This window comes from Sus scrofa, chromosome 1 (assembly GCF_000003025.6).
Source record: "Sus scrofa isolate TJ Tabasco breed Duroc chromosome 1, Sscrofa11.1, whole genome shotgun sequence".
In the NCBI taxonomy this organism is placed as follows: domain Eukaryota; kingdom Metazoa; phylum Chordata; class Mammalia; order Artiodactyla; family Suidae; genus Sus; species Sus scrofa.
In genome coordinates, this window is record NC_010443.5 from 219,353,065 (window position 1) to 219,377,566 (window position 24,502).

Here is a 24,502-nt window from a genome sequence, read left to right on the forward strand (position 1 = left end):
CATTTGTAAGGTTGATGTCAGAGAATGTTTTGCCATGTTGTCTTCCAGGCATTTGATGGTGTCTTATCTTATATTTAAGTCTTTCAGCCATTTTGAGTTTATTTTTGTGCCTGGTGTGAGGGTATGTTCTAGTTTCACTGATTTGCATGCAGCTGTCCAGGTTTCCCAGCAATACTTGCTGAAAAGACTATCTTTTTCCCATTTTATGCTTGCCTCCTCTGTCAAAGGTTAACTGACCATAGGTGTCTGGGTTTATTTCTGTGTTCTCTATTCTGCTGTATTGGTCTGTATGTCTGTTTTGGTACCAGTACCACACTGTCTTTATGACTGTGGCTTTGTAATATTGCCTGAAGCCTGGGAGAATTATGCCTCCTGCTTGGTTTTTGTTCCTCAGAATTGCTTTGACTATTCTGGGTCTTTTGTGGTTCCATATAAGTTTTTGGATTGTTTGTTCTAGTTCTGTGAAAAATGTCAAGGGTAATTTTATAGGGATTGCATTGAATCTGTAGATTGCTTTGGGTAGTATGGCCATTTTTACAATATTAATTTTTCCCACCCAGGAACATGGACTATCTTTCCATTTCTTTTTTTTACATCTTCTTTAACTTCCTTGATTACTGTTTTACAGTTCTCGGCATATAAGTCCTTTATCTCCTTGGTCAGGTGTATTCCCAGGTAATTGATTTTTTGGGGTGCAATTATAAAAGGTGTTGTATTTTTGTGTTCCTTTTCTAATATTTCATTGTTAGTATACAAAAATGCGACTGATATCTGAATGTTAATCTTATATCCTGCTTCGATTGCTAAATTTGTTGATCAGTTTAAGTAATTTTTAGGTTGAGTCCTTAGGGTTTTCTATGTATAGTATCATGTCATCTGCATACAGTGACAGTTTTACCTCTTCTCTTCCTATTTGGATGATTTTAATTTCTTTTGTTTGCCTGATTGCTGTGGCTAGGACTTCCAATACTATGTTGAGTAACAGTGATGAGAGTGGCGACAAACCTCTTTGTCTTGTTCCAGATTTTAGCGGGAAGGCTTTCAGCTTTTCTCCATTGGGTATTCTATTTGCTGTGGGTTTGTCATCCAGGGCTTTAATTATGTTAAGGAATATTCCCTCTATACCCACTTTGGTAAGAGTTTTGATCATGAAAGGATGTCAGACTTTGTCATATTCTTTTTCTGCATCTATTGAGATGATCATGTGGTTTTTGACTTTTCTTTTGTTAATGTGGTGTATGGCATCAACTGATTTGCATATATTGAACCATCCTTGTGAACCTGGGATGAATCCCACCTGGTCATGGTGTACTATCTTTTTGATATGTTGTTGGACTCAGCTAAAGTTTTGTTGAGAATTTTTGCGTCTATATTCATCACAGATATTGGCCGATAGTTTTCTTTTTTGGTGTTATCTTTGTCTGATTTTGGAATTAGGATGAAGTTGGCATCATAGAATGTCTTTGGGAGTGTTCCTTCTTCTTCAACCTTTTGAAAAAGTTTAAGGAGGACGGGTATAAGTTCCTCTTTGAATGTTTGATAGAATTCACCTGTGAAGCCATCTGGTCCTGGACTTTTATTAGTAGGGAGTGTTTTTATGACATATTCAATTTCATTTCTAGTGGTCGGTCTGTTCAGTTGATCTTCTTCTTGATTCAGTTTTGTCAGGCTGTAAGTCTCTAGAAAGTTGTCCATTTCTTCTACGTTGTCAAATTTGTTGGCATACAATTGTTCATAGTATTCATGTACGTTTTTTTGTATTTCTATAGTATCTGTTGTGATTTCTTCATCATTTCTTATTTTGTTTATTTGGGTTCTCTCCTCTTCTTGGTGAGTCTAGCCAGAGGTTTGTCAATTTTGTTTACCTTTTCAAAGAACCAGCTCTTGGTTTGATTGATTTTGTCTATTGCTTTTTTGAATCTATTTTATTGATTTCCTCTTTGATCTTTATGATTTCGTTCCTTCTGCTGACTTCAGATTTTTCTTGTTCTTTTTCTAATTCATTTAGGTGGTGGGTTAAGCTGTCTATTTGAGATTTTTCTTCTTTTTTGAGGAAGGTCTGTATTGCTAAGAACTTCCCTCTGAGCACTGCTTTTGCAGTGTCCCATAGATTTTGAGTGGTTGTGTCTTATCATTTGTCTCAAGGTATTTTTTAATTTCCTTCTTGATTTCCTCATTTACCCATTGGTTTTTAGTAGCATGTTTTTTAGTCTCCAAGTAGTAGGTTTTTTCTCATTTCTTTCCCTGTGGTTGATTTCTAGTTTCATGCCATTGTGGCCAGAGAATATACTTGAAATAATTTCTGTACTCTTAAATTTGTTGAGGTTAGCTTTGTGCCCCAATATGCAATCATTTCTTGAGAATGTTCCATGTGTACTTGAGAAGAATGTGTATTCTGATTTTTTTGGATATAATGTCCTAAAAATATTAAGTCTAACTTTTCTATTGTTTCCTTTAGGATCTCTGTTGCTTTATTGATTTTCTGTCTAGAGGATCTGTCCATTGATGTGAGTGATGTGTTAAAGTCTCCTACTATGATTTTATTCCCATCAATTTCTCCTTTTATGTCTGTTAGTATTTGTTGTAGGTGTCTGGGTGCTTCTGTATTATGACATATATATTGATGATTTATAATATCCTCTTCTTGAATGGATAGTGTCCTTCTTATAGCTTTGTTTTAAAGTCTATTTTGTCTGATATGCGTATTGCTACTCCTGCTTTCCTGTCTTGTCCATTGGCATGAAATATCTTTTCCCACCCCCTCACTTTCAATTTATATGTATCCTTTTCCCTAAAATGAGTTTCTTGTAGGCAGCAGATTAAAGATTTTTGCTTTCTTATCCATCTGCCTGTGTCTTTTGATTGGAGCATTCAGTCCATTGACGTTTAAGGTGATTATTGATAGATATTTATTTATTGCCATTTTAAGCCTTGTTTTCCAGTTGACTCTATGTTTCTCTTTTTTTCTTTTTTGGGTTGGATGGTTTCCATTTATTTTATACTTGAGTATTTTTCTTTTCAGTTTTTGTGAATGTAATATTTGGCTTTCATTTGAGGTTGCCCTGTTTTTTAAGTATGTTAACACCTTCCTATATCTGCTTACTTTAGCCTGATAATCACATAGGCTCAAACACATCATTAAGATTAAAAAAAAGAATCTATTTTTTTCTTACTTCCCTTTCCCACATTGCATGATTTTGATGTCTTTTGTTTTATTATTATTAACATCTTCATGTTTGGATCTGTATGCTGGCTTATTTAAGTGACTGCTTTCCAATTGTGATTTCTTCCTTTTAATTTAGCGAAGCCCTTTCAGTATTTCTTTTAGAATGGGTTTCGTCTTGCTGTACTCTTTCAGCTTTTGCTTATTGGAGAAATCCTTTATTTTCCTTTCTATTTTAAATGATATTCTTGCTGGATAGAGTATTCTAGGTTGCATTTTTTTTTTCCTTTCAGTGCTTTAAATGTATCTTGCCACTCCCTTCTGGCCTGTAGTGTTTCTGTAGAGAAATCAGCTGATAGCCTTATTGGAGTTCCCTTATAATAACACTTTGCCTTTCTCTTGTTGCCTTTAGAATCCTCTCTTTATCTTCAATTTTTACCATTTTTATTATATCTTAGTGTGGACCTGTCTGAGTTCAACTTGTTTGGAGCCCTCTGTGCTTCCTGTATCTTGATATCAGTATCCTTTAGATTTGGAAAGTTTTCATCCACAATTTCTTCAAATATATTTTCAATCTCCTTTCCTTTTTCTTCTTCTGGAATTCCTATTATGCGTACATTGGCCCACTTTATATTATCCTATAGGTCTCTTATATTGCTTTCATGTTTTTATGTTTGGTTTTGTGTCTGCTGTCCTGTTTGGGTGATTTCCATTATTCTATCTTCCAAGTCACTAATTTGTTCCTTTGCGTTATTCATTTTGCCCTTTAGTGCCTTTAGTTCAGTTTGTATCTCTGCAAATAATTTTCTAGTTTATCTTGGCTCCTCATATTTTCTAGCTCCTTTCTGAGGGAATCTGCATTACTGTTCATATCCTCCCTCAATTCCTTCAGCATTTTCACTATCTCCCTTTTGAACTCAAAGTCTGTCAGACTGCAGAGGTCTGTTTCATTGCTGATTACTTTAGGTGAATTCTCCTGTTGCTTTAACTGGGAATGGTTTCTGAGCTTCTTCATTGCGCTTGTGTTTTTCTTTTTCTGTGGCTTTGGGGAAGCCAAATTGTATTGTGGCACAGTCCAGGGTGGTCTGGCAGGGCCGGCTCCATGAGGGCAGGGCGCCTGGAGCACAGGAGGGTGCCAGCAGGGCCTGATCTGCACAGATGGGGCCCAGGCACTGGGAAGGAGCACTCAGCTCTCTGAGATCCAGTGTGCAAGCGTGCACACTGGGGCCCAAGGAGTTTTCTATGGTCGTCTGCCCTTCCTCCTCTCCCCTTCTCAACAGTGGCACCTTGCCTCTCCTGAGGGTCCAGACCTTCTCCCAGGTTCCTTCTGCTGTGGCTTTCCACTTCCCAGCCCTTAGCACACTGCTCCCCCTACCAGCAGAGCACCACTCCCTAGTTCCTTAGGCTGTCTCCACACCACCAGCTCCAACCTGCTTTCCAGGACTGACCGACCTCCTGGGGTTCAGTCTCAGGGCCCAGCCCCTGCCGAGCATCTCAGTCTGTGGTGTTGGTGCTAGTGGTTCAGATGGGCTTTGCATCTCTCACTCTGCTTTTTGGATCTCAGACCTGCTGCTGTGCTTTTCTTGGCTTCTTGGAGTTCCCTCTCACTCAGTTGATCTTTCCATTGGTTAGGAGGCTTCCCTGGGTGTAGGTGCCCTTTCTCCTTCACAACTCCCTCACAGGAGTGTTAGAACTGTCCTGATTCCTTCTCTCTCTTTTTTCTTTTGTTCTATACAGTTCTGTCAAGAGTTTCTTGCCTTGTTTGGAGGTTTAAGTTTGGCCAGCATTCAGTCGATGTTCTGTGTGAATCGTTTTACATGTAGATGTGTTGTTTTGATGTGTTTGTGGGAGAGGGTGAGCACCTCCTCTTACTCTTCTGCCATCTTGCCATCCCCCCTACTTGTGGTATCTCTATTGTTTTCTTAGTCTCTATTTCATTTATTTCTCTTCTGATCTTTATGATTTCTTTCCTTCAACTAACTTTGGGATTTGTTTGTTCTTTCTCTAGTTGCTTTAGGTGTTTAGATTATTTGAGATTTTTTTGTTTCTGGAGGTAAGCTTGCTATAAACTTCCTTCTTTGAACTGCTTTTGCCACATCCCATAGGTTTTGGATTGACATGTTTTTGTTCTCATTTGTCTCTAGGTATTTATTTCCTCTTTGATTTTTTTCAGTAATCTGCTGGTTATTTAGCAGCGTATTGTTTAGCCTCCCTTTGTTTGCAGTTTTTTTGCAGATTTCTCCTTGCAGTTGATTTTTAACCTTATAGGTGGAAGAGATGCTTATTATGATTTAAAATTTCCTAAATTTACCAAAGCTTTCTTTGTGGCCCAGCATGTAATCATCTATCCTGGAGATTTTTCCATGTGCTTTTGAAAAGAATGTGTACTCTGCTTCTTTCAGATTGAATTTACTATAAGTATCAGTTAAGTCCTTATGGTATAGTGCATCATTTAAGGCCTGTGTTTCCTTATTGATTTTGTCTGGATGATGTAAGTAGGGTGCTATGTCCTCCACTCTGTGTGTGTTAATGTCATTCTTTTGTTTTATATCTGTTAACATTTGCCTTATGTATTGAGGTGTTCCTATGTTGGGTGCATATGTATTTACAATTGTTGTATCTTCTTCTTGGATTGACCATTTGATCATTATGCAGTCTCTTGTAACCTTCTTTATTTTAAAATTTATTTTTTCTGATATAAGTATTGCTACTCTAGCTTTCTTTTGATTTCCATTTGCATGTAATATTTATTCTATTACCTCACTTTCAGTCTGTGTCTCTAAATATAAAGTGGGTTTCTTATGTTTAGCATATATACAGGTCTTGTTTTTGTATACATTTAGCCAGTCTGTCTTTTTGTGGAACATTTAATATAGTTACACTTAAAGTAATTAGTGATTTGTATGTTCTTATTACTGTATTGTTAATTGTTTGGATTTATTTTTGTAGGTCTTTTTTTCCCCCTTTACTCTTTGGTTTTCTTCCCCTGTAGATTTGATGACTATCTTTAGTACTGTGTTTGATTCTTTTTTCTTTTTTGCATATATATTAATAGATTTTTAGTTTGCAGTTACTATGAGGTTTTGGCATAGCAGTCTTTATAATAATATACATGATTATTTTAAGTTGCTGGTCACTTAATTTCAAATGCATTTTAAATTCCTGCATTTGTACTCTCCTCCTTTAATGATATCGTATTTGTGGATGATTTCCTACCTTTACTGTATGTTTGCCTTTACCATGAGCTTTCCCTTTTCTTTCTTTCTTTCTTTCTTTCTTTCTTTCTTTCTTTCTTTCTTTCTTTCTTCTGCAGCATTGATTTCCACCATAGGTTCTGACCATCTCTTTGCAACCTTAGTTCTGCATGCTACAGGATGGTAGTTTTCTTACTTCTGGTGTCTTCCTGGTGGTGGTAAGGCAGTCTAGAGGCTTGTGTAGGCTTCTCAGTGGGAGGGGGTGGGGAGTGCTTGGTTTTGGTCCTCTAGTGGGCAGGGCCAGGTCAAGGGGCATATCTAGAGGTGGCCGTAGGCTTAAGAAGGCTTTAGGCAGCCTATCTGCTAATGAGTGGTACTGTGCTCCTGCCCTATTGGTTGTTTGGCCTCAGTCATCCTAGCACTTGAGCCCACAAGTTGTTGGGTGGGATCAAGTCTTAGTGTTATGATCCAAGCAAGATGTCTACCTCCAGGAAATTTCATGCAGATGAATATTCCCCACTATTTCTGCCACTAGCTTTTATGAACCCAGAGATAGCCACCACTTCCTCTCCAGAGACCTTCTAAGACCAGCAGGTAGGTCTGGGCCAGGCTCCTATGAAGTCACTGCTTGTGTGCTGGGACATTGTGTGAGAGATTTTGTGCATGTGCTCTCTAGGAACAGTTCCTGCACTCAAACCCTGCTGGCCTTCAGAGCCACATGCTCTGGGGACTCTTCCTCCCAATGCCAGACCCTCAGGATGGGGAGCCTGATGTGGGGCTCAGAATTCTATCTTCTATAGGAGAATTTCTCTGATATAATTGTTCTCATTTGTGGGTCTCCCACCCAGATGGTATGGGATTTGTTATATCATGAGGGCACCTCTTCTACCATCTTGTTGTTTCTTCTTTGCTTTTTTGGGTGTAGAATATGTTTGGGGTGGTTCTAGTCTTTTTTACTGATGATTTTTCAGCAGTTATTTGTGATTTTGGTATTGTCATAGGAGGAGGTGAGCTCAAGGTCGTTCTACTCCACCATCTTGTTTCCTCCCCTGAGTCCAAGCTTTTGTTCAACCAGGTTGTTCTTCAGTTCACCTAGGGAAATGTCTATAAAATACTGATTATTACAGGCCAAATATGAGGCTAAGGAATATATAGTCCCCAAAAGATCCCCTTATGATTCTGAATGTCAGCACAAGTGGGGTGACTGACCTAGAATATTTGTTAATTCTTAAAGTAACTTTTATGAGGTAAGGTATTTTGGTAGATTTCTTGTAGCACAGGACAACGTGATATTATGTTTGAATTTCTGATTTTATTACATTTTACAATAGGAATCCAGGTTTACCCTAAACTTTTAGATATGGACTCACTTTACAGTAGAAGCTACACCTTTAAACAAAAATTCCAGTTCATAAATTTCACCATTTCTCTATGTGGGCTAAAATTATATACATATACAATCTTTCTTTTTAGGGTCACACCTGGGGCATATGGAGGTTCCCAGGCTAGGGGTCTAATCAGAGCTGTAGCCACCAGCCTATGCCAAGGCCACAGCAACGTGGGATCCAAGCTGCGTCTATGACCTACACCACAGCTCACAGCACTGCCAGATCCTTAACTCACTGAGAGAGGCCAGGGATTGAACCCTGCATCCTCATGGATTCCAGTCAGGTTGGTTAACCACTGAGCCACGAAGGGAACGCCCTAAAATATATTTTATATGTTGTGTAGTAATAATTATTATATAATTATATTATTATCATCATTATTATTTGGTAAAATTTTTCTTTTAGATATTTAGGCACCTTTAGCTCATGGAATAAATGAACAACTTCAAACAATTATGAAGAATATGAATGGGGTATGCCTCATAAAAGTAGAATTTTTTTATAGAGAGCTACAAAGGATAAATAAAATTTCTACAGATATAGAAAACAGAATAAACAAAGGCACACATACTTGAAGTCACCTAGCATATTCAAAGACTGGTGACTAGCTCAGTGTAGCCAGGGTACATGATATATGGGAAATATCTATGGCTTAAAATATTCAGTCTTCAGTGATGGGGGGCAAAGAATTCTATCTTGGTTCTATTCCCAGTTCTCTGGAGTGACTTTTTCAGGAAATGGGTTAAGATGGATTCTGAGGGTGTATCTGGCTCCAAGGTTGATTAGGGCTCAACTGTGGGCAGAGGAAGGGGCAAAAGAGAATCAAGGTGTTTTCCATTCCTAGTCTATCTGTATGATGTAAATTTTGGGCATGTGTTCTTGATTTTAGTGTTTTCTTTCACGCCTTCCATATACATTCAATGTCTTTGTCCTGCTCTTGATTTTCTCATTGTGTATCATAGATTATATATTGAGGTCCTTAAAGGATTCGTGAAATGCTGACCCTCTAACAAAGATGTTTTGCTTTTGGCTTCCATTCTAATCTTATTGGTGGGCACTATGGTAGAACTTCGCTGGAACTTACTGAAGTGGTGAGAGCCATATGAATTCAACACAGTATTCACCTCTCAGTTTCTGAAGCAGCCATCAAGTCAAAGAGATGATGGAATAACTCAATCTGAGTTGCTGCATTTATTCATTTCCACTTTAAAGCTGATGGAGCACTGGCATATTTTACTGCAGAAGAAAAAGAGCTAACATAGAAATTAGATCCTACTTCAGGTTTTACCAAGAAAGTTTATACTGATTATCAAAGCACTTGTATTATTATACATGTAAATATTGACTGATCTAATGATTTTTCAATTTTCTGGCTTTCAGAAACAAATTCAAATTCTTTATGTGCTTCAAGGAAATTTTAAAATGCATATTTACCTCTTCGTAACTGTAATTTATATGAAAGTTTTTTTTTTTTTTGTTTATGACCTGTATTTTTTGGTTATATCTAGCTATTTCACTTGGACAGAATATAAAGACTCTTCATTAATGCTAATACAAAAAGCATTAGCATGTGTTTTCACTTCTAAGACTTTCTTGGGGCTACATTTTAGCACTTTAAAATCTGGCTGTGTGTACTGTAAATTCTGTGAACATTTCATGTAAGATTTTCCCTGTCTTTTCTGTCTTCCACTTCCTCATTATCAAAATGCTGTTATTAAATCTATGCTGCTGCTTGGCCATTTTAGAATTGAGGAAATGAGGAAAATGCGTATGTGAAGGATTGATGACTTTTTTTAATTTTGCCAAAAGAAAGAATGAAAACATGTTAAGACAGAAGAATAACTTTGACTGATTTCCAAACCATACCTCCTTCTTCCTCTGCATTTTGAACATGGCTCCATGTCCATCTGACAGCTCAAAGTTGGTGATGACTTTGCTGCAGTGTCTAAAGAAGGATAAGAAGATGTTTCAGGTGCCTTAAAATGACTTTATTTCCAATATTTTAACATTGGTTTAGTAAGCTAAAGAGGTTAAAATCAGTTAGTGGTGCTTGAGGGAACACTTACCTAGTGCTTAAGTTAAAAAGCTTAGAAAGTTAAATCTAGGGTGAATTTTAAAGGTTATCCAGTTTTTCCAAAGCTTTGGATGGGGACCTTGTCCTCTAAGAAACTTTTTCCAGCTTTAGGTCCAGAGTTCTGCTTGATAACCCCTCATCCTGATGATTATATGAAGCCCTTAGACAGTTCCTGAGCCATTACTTTTGACCTTAAGATAGCAACTTTAAGCCAAGTTAAATGTTCTAGATGCCATAGACAGATAAGTTGCTTCATGCTTGGCAAATATAACAGATAGTTGGGAGTGACACAGGGTACACAGTTCAAACCTCAGTTCTGCCACATCTTAGATTTGTGACTGGTCAAGTTATTCATTATCTCTGAGCCTTATTTATTCAAGTCCTTCAAAAAACCATCAGTGTAAAATAAGGCTTGCACATATAGAATATGCCTGCACTAGCCTGGATGCTGAGTATATGGTGCTAAACAAAACAGACATAGTTCTTGTTCTCAGAACTTAGCTCATGAGGATATGAAGATTATCTGCCGATGACAACTCAGGGGATGAGTTCTCTGTTAGGGATCACCCAGGCTTGGAAAGGGGGCATACCAAAGGCATAACTGTTGGATAAATTCTGTCTTCCTGAGTATTAAGAATGACTAGGGGTAAACAAATAGTCACAAGTGCCTTAACTTTCATCCCTGTAAAACAGAGACACACCTATGTTGCTGGGTTATAGTTAAGAAACAGAGACAGTGAATATGACACAACAGGACTGTGCCTAGAAGGTCAGCATTGGGCCAGAAAATATATACTGAATAGGAAACATCCTAGAGAGTGGGGATGCAAAAATGAGTAGGATGCTGTCTCTGTCTTAGAGGCCTCAGGTCTACCTCTAGCTCAGTAGGCTTCCTCTGTTTTTGTTCCTATCCCAGTGAATGTACCTGCCTGTTCCAATATCTGAATCTTGAGACCATAAGCTTAGTGAGGTAAAGAATGCATCTCTTTTAGCCACTTTTGTATCTTCAATGCTAAGCAGTTCCTAGCAGACCTTTGCTATTCATCTTTATTCCCTTTGGCAGATGTAGTCAGTTCCCTGCCACATCATCTTTCCCTTACCTTTTCAGCTTACACCTGCCCAAGCTCCAGCTATTCTCCCTGCTGCATTTCTTTGCCTGAAGGTTTTCTTTGGCTGGTGAGCTCAACACATGGTGGAGAGAGCTGGGAAGGCATGGGAATTAAGCCCCACCCCATCTGTTCTCAGCAGTGTGGGGTAGTTGATGGATAAATATGTCCACTCCTGGTCCCTGGGGCAACTCTCAGGCATGTCCCCTATACTGGCTCCAAGCTCCCCCTAAAGGATTTAGTTCTGGTTACTTCATAGTGATAACTCACTTGATAATTTACCCTCCCTTTCTATCTTACTTTCCCCACCTCCTTACCAGTGATTCCTGCAACTCCCAAGGAAACCACTTACACTTGAATCCTTGTCTCAAGGTCTACACAAGGCTCCAAGTCTCTATCCTACATTTAGGGAATTCTGCCTATAAAGAGCCTATCTCTCATGACAAGAAATGGAAAAGGTCCGATATACTTTCGGCCAGAGGTGGGCACATGACCATCAGGCATGCCCATCTCCATACTCTCTAGATTGGAAACTAACCTCAGGAAGAAGCAGTAAATTACCAGAATTGATTCTGTTGACAAATGGCATCAGAGACAACAATTTGACTGGTATCCTCCAGCATCCAGTGTCAGTGGCACCTGTGGCACAACCCAAGACATCAAGCATGGCTTCACCTACTTGGAGATTTTTGACCACAGCTCCTTCCCTTGCTGTCTCCAAGCCTGGTTCTTTGGTCCTCTCAGAGACTGATTCTCTGATCTCTTCAGCATCTTTTGTGATGGAATTGTTTCTCGCCAGTAGGTCAGGATTGGTTTCTGTAGCTTGGAACTCCGAAAGTTGTCTGTGTCAGTCAGGAGAGAGGCAGGAAGATACTCCTCTAGGTCTTTCAAGCAGATGGGATTTAATACAGGTACTTGCTAAAAGAGTGATGGAAAAGTTGGAAAGCCAAACAGGGAGAAATAAGGAAGCTCATAGGTTAGTAATAACTGGAACCTGCTATCACCACTAGAGCCGGAAGGGCGGGAGAGGAAGGATGCCCATTGTCTGACAGGAGCTAGAAACCACTAAGGGCTACCTAGAGGGGTAAGAGTGGGATCTAGGATCCGAAGCTCAGAGGAAGGAGGGGCTGAAGGGAGAGAAAGAAAGAAAGATCTGTTTTTTTCCCACCCTCTAATGTTACACCATACATCCCATAAGTTTTAAGTAACCACCAGAAGCTAGAGGACAAGGGAAAATGTAATACACAGCAAAACAGAGGAAGACCTGAAAATAGACCTAAAAGCCAATAGGCGGTTGGCAAGCACATGTGGTAGGAGCTCAGATACCTTTGTGGCTGAATGAGTGAAGAGGATAACCAAGGAGAAGGTTGGGATGAAAATCTTGTGCTGTATCAACTCTTGAAAGAATTAGGAGGATTCCCCGTAAGAAGCAGCAGTCAGAGATAGGAGGAAAATGAGGCAAAGAGCAGTGTTCCCATTTCATGGCTCAGAAGCAATCAACTCTGCTAGACTCCTAACTGGACTTCCACCTAAGAAAGAGACTTATGAATTATTCATTGAGCCTAGACAGGAGACTCGGAGCGTGTATGCAGGAGCTTTGGGTATCAGTGCTCCTAATCCAGGCTATTCCCTGGTCGATTTGGCTTATTAAGGGAGGATAACAGTGCTTGCCAGCTGCAGTGGGCAAGGCGAGAAGCAATGGATAATGAAGATTTTTAAATACCTGACAAAACAGGGGTGTCGCAGCAGGAATCTTAATTGATTACCTAGAGACAAGCATGTTCTCTCTCACAGTTTGAATTTATGGGATTGTCCTAGATGACTTCCATGAATAAATGGAATGTAATCTCTTTGTTAGTGGCAGTGCATAAGAGGAGACAAAGGTCTGTGTTTGCATTTGTGAGAGGTAAGATGCTATCTACAATAGAAAGGGCATACATTTACGATTCAAGGAACCTCATTTTAAGCTCAGCTCTGCTGCTTAGGAACCTTGTGATTTGATCTGATTTTTTTGCCTGCCTATCTGTCTGTCTATCTATCTATCTATTTTTTAATGGCTGCACTCGCAGCATATGGAAATTCCCAGACTATGGATTGAATCTGACCTGTAGCTGCACAACTCACCATGCCAGGCTAGGGATCAAACCTGTATCTCCTTCAGCCGCCTGAGCTACAGCAGTATGGATACTTAACTCACTGCAGGAACTCTAAGCCTTGTGATTTTAGACATATTTGAAACTGAACTCCCATTTCTTCATCTTTAAAATTGGAATCATAATAATAATTCCTAGAATTACAATGTTTATGATTACATGGACGAAGCTTCTTAGTCCAAAGCCAGCACAGAAAGGGACACTTTATAAATATTTGTTCCCTCCTTCAACCTCCCTCTTTTTCAATCATAGCTCTAACCTAGAGGAAAACAAAAGTGAGAAAGTAAAATACTTTCTAGAAAAATTGGCTAGGGTGAATTCATTTTACAGGAACATGTTTAAAGAAATTAAAACCCAAAACTCAGTGTTCCTGTTTATTAACAGCACCAAAATATTAAAGCACCAAAATCCATGGGCATTATAAGGCCAAGGCTATTACTCAGGATTTCAGATGTTCTTAAAACAAAAACCAAAAAAACTCATCTGTACTTACTTTGTTTCTTAAAAAAATCCTCACTTCCTGTGGCTGCCATAAAACATATGTTCATTTATATTTTGTGGTAGTTTCATATTCAGGTGGTGTCTTGGTGTTTCTGTGATTCAAGCAAGGAATCTCTGTGACTTTACCACCCTGTTTCTTCTTGACACAGCTGGAAATATCGCCTCAAGGCCCCTTGCTAAGGAGTTGGGCCAATACCACGGGTCAGCGGCAGCCAGGAGGGGTTCTGGGGTTGCCAAGTTACAGTACAAAACACAAGACCCTTATATCTCCCTCTGGGTTTCTGAAGCAGCTGTCTCAAGCTCAGCTATTGAAATTTCAGTTCCTTCACTGAAATCCAAACACATCTGTCCCCTAGACAGGAAAATGCTTAATAAAGTGACTTCCTCCATGCTGGCTAGTCCTATGGTTTTATTCAGCCCTTAAAAAGAGTGTGGGGGCTGAATACCACAAGGGAGCCTGTCCAGGGATGGAGGCAAACCCTAGGGATGGGTCATGGGGGAAGAGTGCCAGCCAGCACTGTTACCTGGGGGTGCTGTCAGGGTACTCATCACTTGGCTTGGCTTTGAAACATCATCTGGAGCGCAGACAAAATCAAGTCTCACTTAAGCTTCATCCTTGCGTGGGCAACCTTCCACCCTCCCTCTCATCCTTCTAGCTCTTCACTGGCACAATCTTTTAATCTATTTAATTACAAAGCAGCCATAGGGGGTATTTATCACTTTATTTATATATCAGTCAGGTGCCTTCAAATATCAATTTTTGTCATGACTTTCTGGCTTAGAAAATATGATTTCAAACCAAAGTGTATTTTTTTAAGGGACGGTTGCAGTGTCAAGCCACACATAACCCATGTCCTAGGAGGTAGAGATCAAAAAGGAAGGATCTGCCCATGAATTTTTAGGATTAGGTTGCTAATCCTTATCCTGAAACTAAGTACATTTCCAGACAGGAAAAGAACCTTCCCTGGGGATGGGAGACCCACGTTGTGGGCCTGTGGGGTGGCAAGCTCAAGGAGAGCAGCTTCTCCCTTCCTACCATTGTCCCCAGCAGTGCCAACCCCATGGTGGACCCCTAGACCCTGAGGCCTCTCGTGGAAGTTGGCACTCTGGAACCCCAGCAGCAGCCCCTGGTCCCTTGAGTGTCTGACTCACTCGGTCATTTATGACGGTAACCAAATGGCCATAGTTACTCATGTCCTGTTCCTTCAGGACTATTTTAAACATATTTAGTCATTCATTTTAAAATGTAATTCTTCATTCTAAATAGGATGCCACCTCTTATCACTTCCTATTATGGTAAAGATTTATGTCATATCCCTCTACCCTTCCTCTATCCTTCCTGTTTGTCATCCTTACAGTTTTCAATATTTTGCATTATCTGACAATAGAATACTCACGATTAAGCCAAGGAACCTATTATCATTGCTTCCTTTCTTATTCAATTATTATTTTTTCCTAAAGCTATTACTCATGTTTTGAAAAAAGTACTCTCTTCTCTGTACATGTTGTCTTTTCAGTCCCTCTGAGAGCCCATAATATTCAAGGCACTATTTTTAACCTATTATGTAGTGTAATGTATTTAATTTTTTAAATAACTATGAGGTAGGTATGCTCTTATCTACAATTTACAGATGGGAAACATGAAGCACAGAGAGGCCGACTATCTGGTATAGGATCACAGTGGCAGAAGCAGGATTTGAACCCAGTCAGTCTGGCTTCTGTATCCACATTCCCCAACTCAAGTGACATAGCCTTTGATAAAATTTTCCACACAAGCAAATTTATCAGATAAGCACTTGATTCATTTTTTTTTTCTAATAGTTCTTCCTCCTGTATGTCCTTGCCCTCTAGTTGTCACCTGGATTGCCTGTTTACTACACCTGTGCCCACTGTCATAGTAGGACTTAGTATTGTCCAGGGAATTTCCTCTATCTCCTTTCTGTACTGATCACTCCTTTTCTGGCTATCACTTCTTCCTTCCTGGTTTACCTCATTGCCTGAGGGGGGACCATCCTTTAGAAGATTTCTTGAGAAAAGGGGCATGGGAGACAAACACATTTTAGATCTTAAATGTCAGAAAACGTTTGTATTCTAGTTTTATAGCCCTAGGTATAGCGTTTATGGCCTCTCATCCTTGACTTTTTATATATGACCTGTCTTCTCTGGCTTGAAACTTTTACTATCTTCCTGGTATTCTGAAATTTTACAAGATAGATCTTTTCTTATTTATTGTGTTGGTGCTCAACAGGCCTTTTTAGTCTGGACCATTAGTGTTCTGCAGGTCCAGAAAATGTTCTCGTAATATTTCTCTTGATATTTTTCTCTTCTGGACCCTATCATTCTGATAAGATGTTGGGCCTCCTAGATCGGCCTTCCAGTTTCATCTTTTTCTATTTTTTAAAAGGTTTTTGAAATGTTATCTTCTTTTCTAAATGTTTTACAAATGTGTAATATACATATAAATATATATATGTGTAATTTTAGGTCTTACTTACAAATTTGTAAGAATGATTTCTTATCCTAATAATTTCTGCTTATTCTTTCTTAATAGCATCCTCACCTTTTTTTTAACAGTAGCTGATCTTCTCTTTCTGAAGTCATTAAATATGATTTAAAAAATTTTTCTTTTTAGTGTGTCATACTTTTCGAGTTTCCTTTCCTCCTCACTTTTGTTTTGATGTCTTTAACTTGTATTTTGGAGGCTTTCTTCAAGTTATCAAACAATCCTTGGCTTTCTGTTTACACTTTGAAAGGTTAAAAAATACTGATTGGAAGTCCATGTGGTTGGATTTGGCTCGTTGACTGTAAAGTGTGTTGTAGAATAATTGGGTGATGAGTTCGCTTTTTTACTGAAAAGCTTCTATCAGGACCTATTGGGTTTTCACTAGGTATGAGAGGTATTTATTTGTGTAAAATTATATTGAAGTTTTGAGAAGATTGAGAATTTCTATTATAGCAGCACAAACAGCTAAGTATTTGAGTTTTCACTTTAAGGTAAAGCTGTTTGATTCATGCTGACCTGTTCTCAATGTTCACTTTCTACCCCTAATCAGCTTTACAAATTCTTTTCCTAAAGGAAGACTGTTTTTTTTTTCTTTCCCCCTGGAATTTCTTATTTATTTGTTTTTTAATTGTTATTTCCCCAATACAATTTTTTTTTCTGCTGTACAGCATGGTGACCCAGTTACACATACATGTATATATATTTTTTTCTCCCATTATCATATTCCATCGTCAGTGACCAGACATAGTTCTCAGTGCTACACAGCAGGATCTCATTTCTAATCCATTCCAAAAGCAATAGTTTGCATCTACTAACCCCAAGCTCCCAATCTATCGCACTCCCTCCCCCTCCCCCTTGGCAACCACAAGTCTATTCTCCAAGTCCATGATTTTCTTTTCTGTAGAAAGATTCATTTGTGTTGTATATTAGATTCTAGATATAAGTGATATCAGGCAAAACATTCTCTGACATCAACCTTACAAATGTTTTCTCAGGTCTACCAAAGCAACAGAAATAAAAGCAAAAATAAACCAATGGGACCTCATCAAACTGACAAGCTTTTGCACAGCAAAGGAAACTAAAAAGGAAACAAAAAGACAACTGACAGAATGGGAGAATATAGTTTCAAATGATACAACTGACATAGGCTTAGTCTCTAAAATATATAAGCAACTTATACGCTCAACAGCAAAAAAGTGAACAACCCATTGAAAAATGGGCAAAAGACCTGAAAAGACATTTCTCCAAGGAAGATGTACAGATGGCCAACAAGCACATGAAAAAATGCTCAACATCCCTGATTATTAGAGAAGTGCAAATCAAAACTACCATGAGATACCACCTCACACCAGTCAGAATGGCCATCATTCATAAGTCCACAGATATCAAATGCTGGAGGGAGTGTGGAGAAAAGGGAACCCTCCTGCACTGTTGGTGGGAATGTAACCTGATACATCCACCATGGAAAACAGTATGGAGGTACCTTAGAAAATACATAGAACTACATACAAGTTAGAACGACTAAACCATAGCTTCCCTATGCTATAACGATGCCATACTTTGTAGCAGACCGCCGATCCCGCGTGCTCTCGGTGGGCCATCATATCCCAGCGGAGCCACAACAACTATATCCCTTTGAAAAACCTGAAAAGACACATGCATCTGCACATTCATTGCAGCACTATTCATAATAGCCAAGACACGGAAACAACCCAAATGTCCATAGACAGATGACTGGATTAAAAAGATGTGGTATATATACACAATGGAATACTACTCCTCCACAACAACAAAATAATGCCATTTGCAGCAACATGGATGGAACTAGAGACTCTTATACTGAGAAGTAAGTCAGAAAGACAAATGCCATATATCACTAAGTAAAGACTGTTGTAGCCAGAAGAAGAATCATTCATTATTCAGTTCGTGCCACATACCCAAACATCAATTGTTGAGTTAAAAACTTTAATAGTTACGTGATAGCTATTGATAAATTTGACTTCTGGACTGGTGCCAAGTTAACGTATAATCCTAACTTCTTAAACATGTATACTGCATGTATATCTATTCTACTCATTAAGATAATTACATTTATCTTGAAGTATTTCAGTCTCCTTGTTTCAGTGACTCTGCTGAAACCACATGTTTATGTATCTTTTTTTTTTTTTTTTTTAGGGCCACACTTGCGGCATAGGGAAGTTCCCAGGCTCAGGGTTGAAGTGGAGCTACAGCTGCCAGCCTATGCCATAGCCATTGCAACGTGAGATCCAAGCCATGTCTGCAACCTACACCACAGCTAATAGCAATGCCAGATCATTAACCCACTGAGCGAGGCCAGGGATTGAATGCGTATCCTCATAGATACTATTTGGGTTCATTACCACTGAGCCTCAATGGGAACTCCTATTTATCCTCTTGATGAGCAAGCTTGAGATTTTCTGCATATTGGAAAAGTTACCCTAGAATGTCTTGTCTATTGACTTTCAATTTAATGCTCTAGACGTCTTGGTAAACATATTGTTGGGAGTTCCTCCCAAAACCCTTCAGTGCTATAGAAACATGGTAGTTATAGATATAGCTGGATCCTTAAATGTGATTTCCTTTATGCAGAATCAAATACTTGATTTCTGATATTATCCTAAGTAAGTCTCCTAGCAGCATTTAATGCACTGGATTGCTCTTTACCTCTTGAAGCTTCCCTGGACACGCCTTCTCCTGATTTTGTTTCTATCTCCTGTCTTGTTGGTACTCTTTTCTTTGTTTGGTCCATCTCCTTAACTTGCCCTCTAATGTAACAGTGCTTTATGATCCTGTACTCACATCTTTGGTTTGCCAGGTTTCTGCAGATGATTCCATCTAGTCCATATTTTTAGGCAATGACTTTGAGACCTTTACCTTTTAACTATGTTTTATCCCTAGGACCCCTGACTAGGTGCCTACTTAGCATATTCACACAGATGTTAAATAGACATCTAATGCCTAGCATGACCAGTAGAAATCTACCCTGCTACTGTACACATGCTAACTGCCCCTTACCTACCTCTTTCTTCCCATTTTGGGAAATGTCACAAAGATTCAGCCACATGCTCAAACCCTAAATCTGACAATCATCATTGATTCTTCTCTTTCACTTAATCCACAAAAGCCATTTATTTACAAACACTGTTAGTTCTACTCCCATAATCACCTTGAATCTGTCCAGTTCTCTGCATTTCCATAACTCTTACCCTAGACAAAGACATCATGAACTTTCTTCTGGGCTATTCCAAGAGCTTCTTACCTGGGATCCCTGCTTCCAGTCTTGTACATAGCAACCATAGTAAACTTTTTAGAAGCACAGAATCAGAGCATGCTATTACTTAAAATCCTCAAAAAGTCTTTGTGATTTACAGAACCATACATGTTCTAGCTCTTCTTGACCAGTCCTTCATTTGGTTCCTCACAGCACCAATCTCCTTCCTTCTGTAGACTCTTTGAATCAGCTCCTCCTCTGCCTAGCATGAGCTTCTCTTTCATTCTCACAGGGCAAATTCTATATTCTCACCTCATCTAAAAACTCACCTCCTCAGAGACGCCCTCCATAGGCACCCACCTTGAGTACCTGTTAAGTCATTTTCTTTCTAACCAGTTTAATTTTATTGGTAACACTTATCAATATCTGATATTTTTCTTATTGACTTGTTTGTTTATTGTCTGTCTAGCCTCCCAGCACTCCATGAGAGAAGCAACCTCATCAATCTCATTCAACTAGTCTCCTCAGTGTCTGGAACTACCAAAAAAAAAAAAAAAAAGGCACTCAATGCCTATTCATTGAATGAATGGGTTAACAGATGGGTGGAAGACACCTTAGAATCCATCTAGTCCAACTTCTTCATTTTTAGAGGTGAGAAAACCATAGATTATATCAGCTTGCCAAAGATGATATAGTTATCAGACTATTTGGCCTGTTGTTTTCAATTTGTTCATTGTTATTGTGACCTCAACTATCTCCCAAAGCAACTGTCTAATTATACCCTAGGGTCCAGCAATTTCATCATTCATGTTCTCACCCTAGGGTCCTGCCTTGTCAGTACTGTCCACCCAAGGGTGCTATGGAGAGAAGCCAACTACATACATTTTTTTTGTGTCAGTTGCCATTCACACTGGTCATATTTTTCCTAGGGCAGTTATAAGCTTTGTTTATAAACTTAGAGAACTAACTTTTTAGCTCCTCTCCTGGTGACCCACTATAAACTCACTTTTTACCAAATCAGATACTTGATAGTGTTTATGTATAATGTTATGTATGTATAAATCTACTTTTTTATGTTAGTGACCCAGGTCACATGGTAGTTATGGGTTTTGTAGAAAGAGCTTTGCCTTGAAAAGCCTGCTTTTCATCCATTTCTGTTACTCATAAGCTGTCCGATCTAAGGCAAGTCCTTAACAGTCTAAGCTTTAATTTTGTAGTCTGTTCAGTTTTGCCATGAGCAGGAAAAACAACAACAGCAAAAGCCAAAAAAAAAAAAAAAAAAAACAACTTAATCTCTTTTCTCTCTCTTCCCTTCCTTACTTGGAATAATAAATATGAAAATTCACTTCACAGGAATTAAATAAACTCATTAATGATCCAGTTAGTTGGATTAAATGGACTCATGAATGTGAAGATTCTGTTAAGTCCAAGATGCATTACAGTTATAAGAGATTACAATGTAAAGGATTGCTCATATTTATCAGTATCTAATGTATAAACATCCATCACTAATTGTGATTTTGGTAACATCCTGTTACATGTCAAACTTTCAAAACAACTATCTTCTTATCCAGTATACCTCTGAATAATGATTTTAATTATTCTTTTTAATTCAAGTCTTACGTTCACTTTAATCCAAATGGCATAAAAACAAAATGGAATGTTCCTCCCTTTCACCTCAAATGCCACAAGTAAAAGACCCAGGCATAAACAGTCAGCATTAGATTGCTATTTTTAGTTACTACTACTCCTACTCCTCATAATAGCTAACAGAATAATTGTTTAGTCCTTGACTATGACTCTGACATTGTTGTCAACACTTTATGTATTAACTCATTTTGATGGTCACAGTAATCCTATGGCTCAAGTGTTACTGTCATTCTCATGATATGTGAGCCATATAATAGCTGGGAAGATTTGGGAAGCTATTTGCCTATGTTGCTCAGGCAGATTGGCTCCTAAGTTCACATTCTTTGTCAACCCATCTGGGACACCTTTCCATTTCAGTATATTGAGACCTACTGAGTAATTCTAGTACCTATAGAACACTCGATTGTATGATGTATCTTCTTTATCAACCCCCAATTAATGACAATTTTTATTCTCTTCAGAATTTTCATTATTAGAAATAAACTGCGAAAAATTAAATTGCCATAAACTTTTGTGTGAGTGTGTCTATGGCATCCATTTCTAGAAGTGAGCAGCTGAAACAAAGGATGTGTACACTAAACTGTTAGAGTGATGCCACCACACTGCCTTGCCCAATGAACAGTAATTTTCACCTGGAGTCTACCAACCCCAATGATCACAAAAGAACTGGTTATTTTTATGTGCTTCTCTTTTTGTCTGTAATTGTATTTTAAATCTGATTGCTCTGCTATTTGACAGGGAGATTTACCACATGGTAAGTACAGGATTTGAGGTGAGCTCCTCATATTCCTGTGAGGTGACATCTCTGCTCCTGGGCATGAGGTGAGCAGGCATGCGAGGACCTCTCTGCTTGTGCTGCCTGGTACCCTGGGGCTCTGGAACAATTACTGCATGACTGTTCACCTTGGCTCAGCCTCAGAATTACTGTGACAGATTTATTGGCTCTGAAACATTTATCCAAGCAGAACCTCCAAACCAATATGTTTTCACTTGCATGCACTTGAGGGAGAGAGAAATGAGACCTGTAAGGAGTGAAACTCCACAAAGATCTAAGTTCACCCTTGCAAACTTCTTGAGAAATGAAATTCATTGTTTCTTCCAACCTCAAGTTTCTCTTTTTTAAACCAGTTTTCCTCAGTTGGTTAGTACTGAAAAGTACATTAACAAAAGGAAACAAATAAGGTTCATCAGTCAAATACTGTTTTATTCATTATTTTTTGTGAAGGAATATATTGAATCATCTATGGTTCTTGCCTCCAAGAAAACTGAAATCTGCTTCAATATTTGTAGGAATAGAGGATGGACAAAATGTCTTGAATTTAAATAGGAAGGAATTTCAGCAACAAGGAAGAACCTATAAGGAAAATTAGCAATCCGATTATCCCTAATTTTTTTGTTATTGTTGTTTGTTTGGTTTTTTTTTTTTTTTTTTTTTTTTTAGGGCTGCACCCGTGGCAGATGGAAGTTCCCAGGATAGGGGTTAAACTGGAGCTGCAGCTTTCAGCCCACACCACAGCCACAGCAATGCTAGATCTGAGCTGTGTCTGCAACCTACACCACAGCTCATAGCAACACTGGATCCTCAATCCATGAGTGAGGCCAGGGATCAAACCCACATCCTCATGATACCAGTTGGGGTCATTACCACTGAGTCACAATGGAAACTCCTATTATACCTATTTTCTTAATGAAAAAAGATGAAGCTTAGAGAGATGACATGACTTAGCATAGCTTAATCAAATAGAAAGTAGTGAAATCCAACAGCTCAAACTCTGGTTCCAGGGGGTTTTTTAATCTTTTTTTTTTTTTTTTAGGATGAACCCTTTCCAGACTAGGGGTTGAGTTGGAGCTCTAGCCACTGGCCTATACCACAGCCAGAGCAACACAGGATCTGAGCCATGTCTGAGACCTATACTACAGCTCACGGCAATGCCAGATCTTTAACCCACTGAGTGAGGCCAGGGGTCAAACCTGCGTCCTTATGGGTGCTAGTCATATTGGTTTCTGCTGAGCCACAGTGGGAACTCCTGGTTCCAGTTTTAAAGGTCGTGTCTTCTCTATTATACTCGGTAGTGGTCTCCAAACCTGACTATTGCAGGTTTCTGGTTCTAAATACTTAGCATATTGACATCCTTCTGTGTACTCTGGGCACATAGAAATGATGGACAAAATATAACAAAACTATTTCACATACTTATCCAAGGAAGAAAGGGAGGGAGGTAGAAAGAAAGAGAGAAAAGAAATTCTTACATGCCAGAAATAAAAGAATCTCATATCCAATATGGTAAGTGCATAAGCTGATGCCAGAACAGCAACAAAGGGTATCCATAAGACAGACATGTCTATAGGACCTAATAGCTAGGTGATTTTTAGCATATGTCTAGAATAAAAGACTTGCCCTTGGGCCTAGGAAGGATGAAGAGTTAAAACTGAAATTCACACATAAAACTAGGACCAAGGAAGAGCTCTTACCCTAGAAGAGGACTAGGAAATATGGTTCAGTTCCTACAAAAGCAACTGGCAAAGTTGTCACTGAATGCCAATCTAGATGGGGAAAATGTTCCCCACAATAAATGGCAAGTTAAAAATTTATTTTGGAGCTCCTGTCATGGCGTAGCAGAAATGAATCCAACCAGGAACCATGAGGTTGCAGGTTCGATCCCTGGCCTCCCTCAGTGGGTTAAGGATCCAATGTTGCCATGAGCTGTAGTGTAGGTCACAGACCTGGCTTAGATCCCATGTTGCTGTGGCTGTGGTGTTGGCCAGCAGCTGCATCTCTGATTTGACCCCTAGCCTGGGAACCTCTATATGCCGCAGGTGCGGCCCTAAAAAAATTTGTTACTCATAGGTATATATTCTAAGATTTAGACTATTTTATAGTGTAGGAATCCCAAATGGAGATAATTATGTAGATAGTGTTAATATTTCAGACCATTGAAACTTCTGGAATTCCTCGAAGAATCAGATGTAAGAATTCTCTGAATGGTTACTATCAAATCTTATAGTACTAAGGAATTCCACAGGGAATATAACCTAGCTGAAAATATGCTTACAATTTAAAAGTAAACAAGGAAGTGCTCCACAATATGGGAGAGTCAGCAGATACCTGTGGGAGGAATAGCACCACAAGAACCTGAGATAGAATCATCTAGAGCTATGTATAAACTAAGTGTATTTACAATCATTAAAGGGATAAAGGGAGAAACAAAAACCCTCATGAAAAAAGAGAGCATTAAAAAAGAACAGATGGATATGAAAAACAATCCAATAGAACAATTCAAAATGTAAAGTTGTAAATAAAATTTAAGACAATGGCCAGTTTAAGAGAAGATTGGCACATCTTTCATATGATCAGTTCTTTCTTTGTATCTGAGAAAATTATGTGGAGGGAGATAAAGAGGTATAAGACCCAAAAGAGAACTTAGGAAAAATGGAGGTTTAAATTAGAAGTTTCAATTTAGGTGTAACGGGAATTTCAGAAGGAGAAAATAGGGAAGGGGCAATAGTTTATGTGAAAATTGCTGTGAATTTTTCAGAA

The 24,502-nt window shown here is 38.7% G+C and overlaps 1 long non-coding RNA gene across 7 annotated transcripts in view; it reads left to right on the forward strand.

Annotated features, from left to right (window-relative positions):
* The window catches only part of LOC100737021, a 90,357-nt gene that overhangs the window by 57,756 nt on the left and 8,099 nt on the right, over positions 1–24,502 (forward strand). For 4 of the 7 annotated variants that reach the window (XR_002336166.1, XR_002336160.1, XR_002336173.1 and 1 more), the window contains exon 8: positions 19,784–21,111. This is a non-coding gene — a long non-coding RNA (uncharacterized LOC100737021). Of the gene's footprint in view, positions 1–19,783; positions 21,112–21,702; positions 21,787–24,502 lie in introns of those variants that run through there. The other 3 variants (XR_001306493.2, XR_001306491.2, XR_001306492.2) reach the window with 2 other exon arrangements.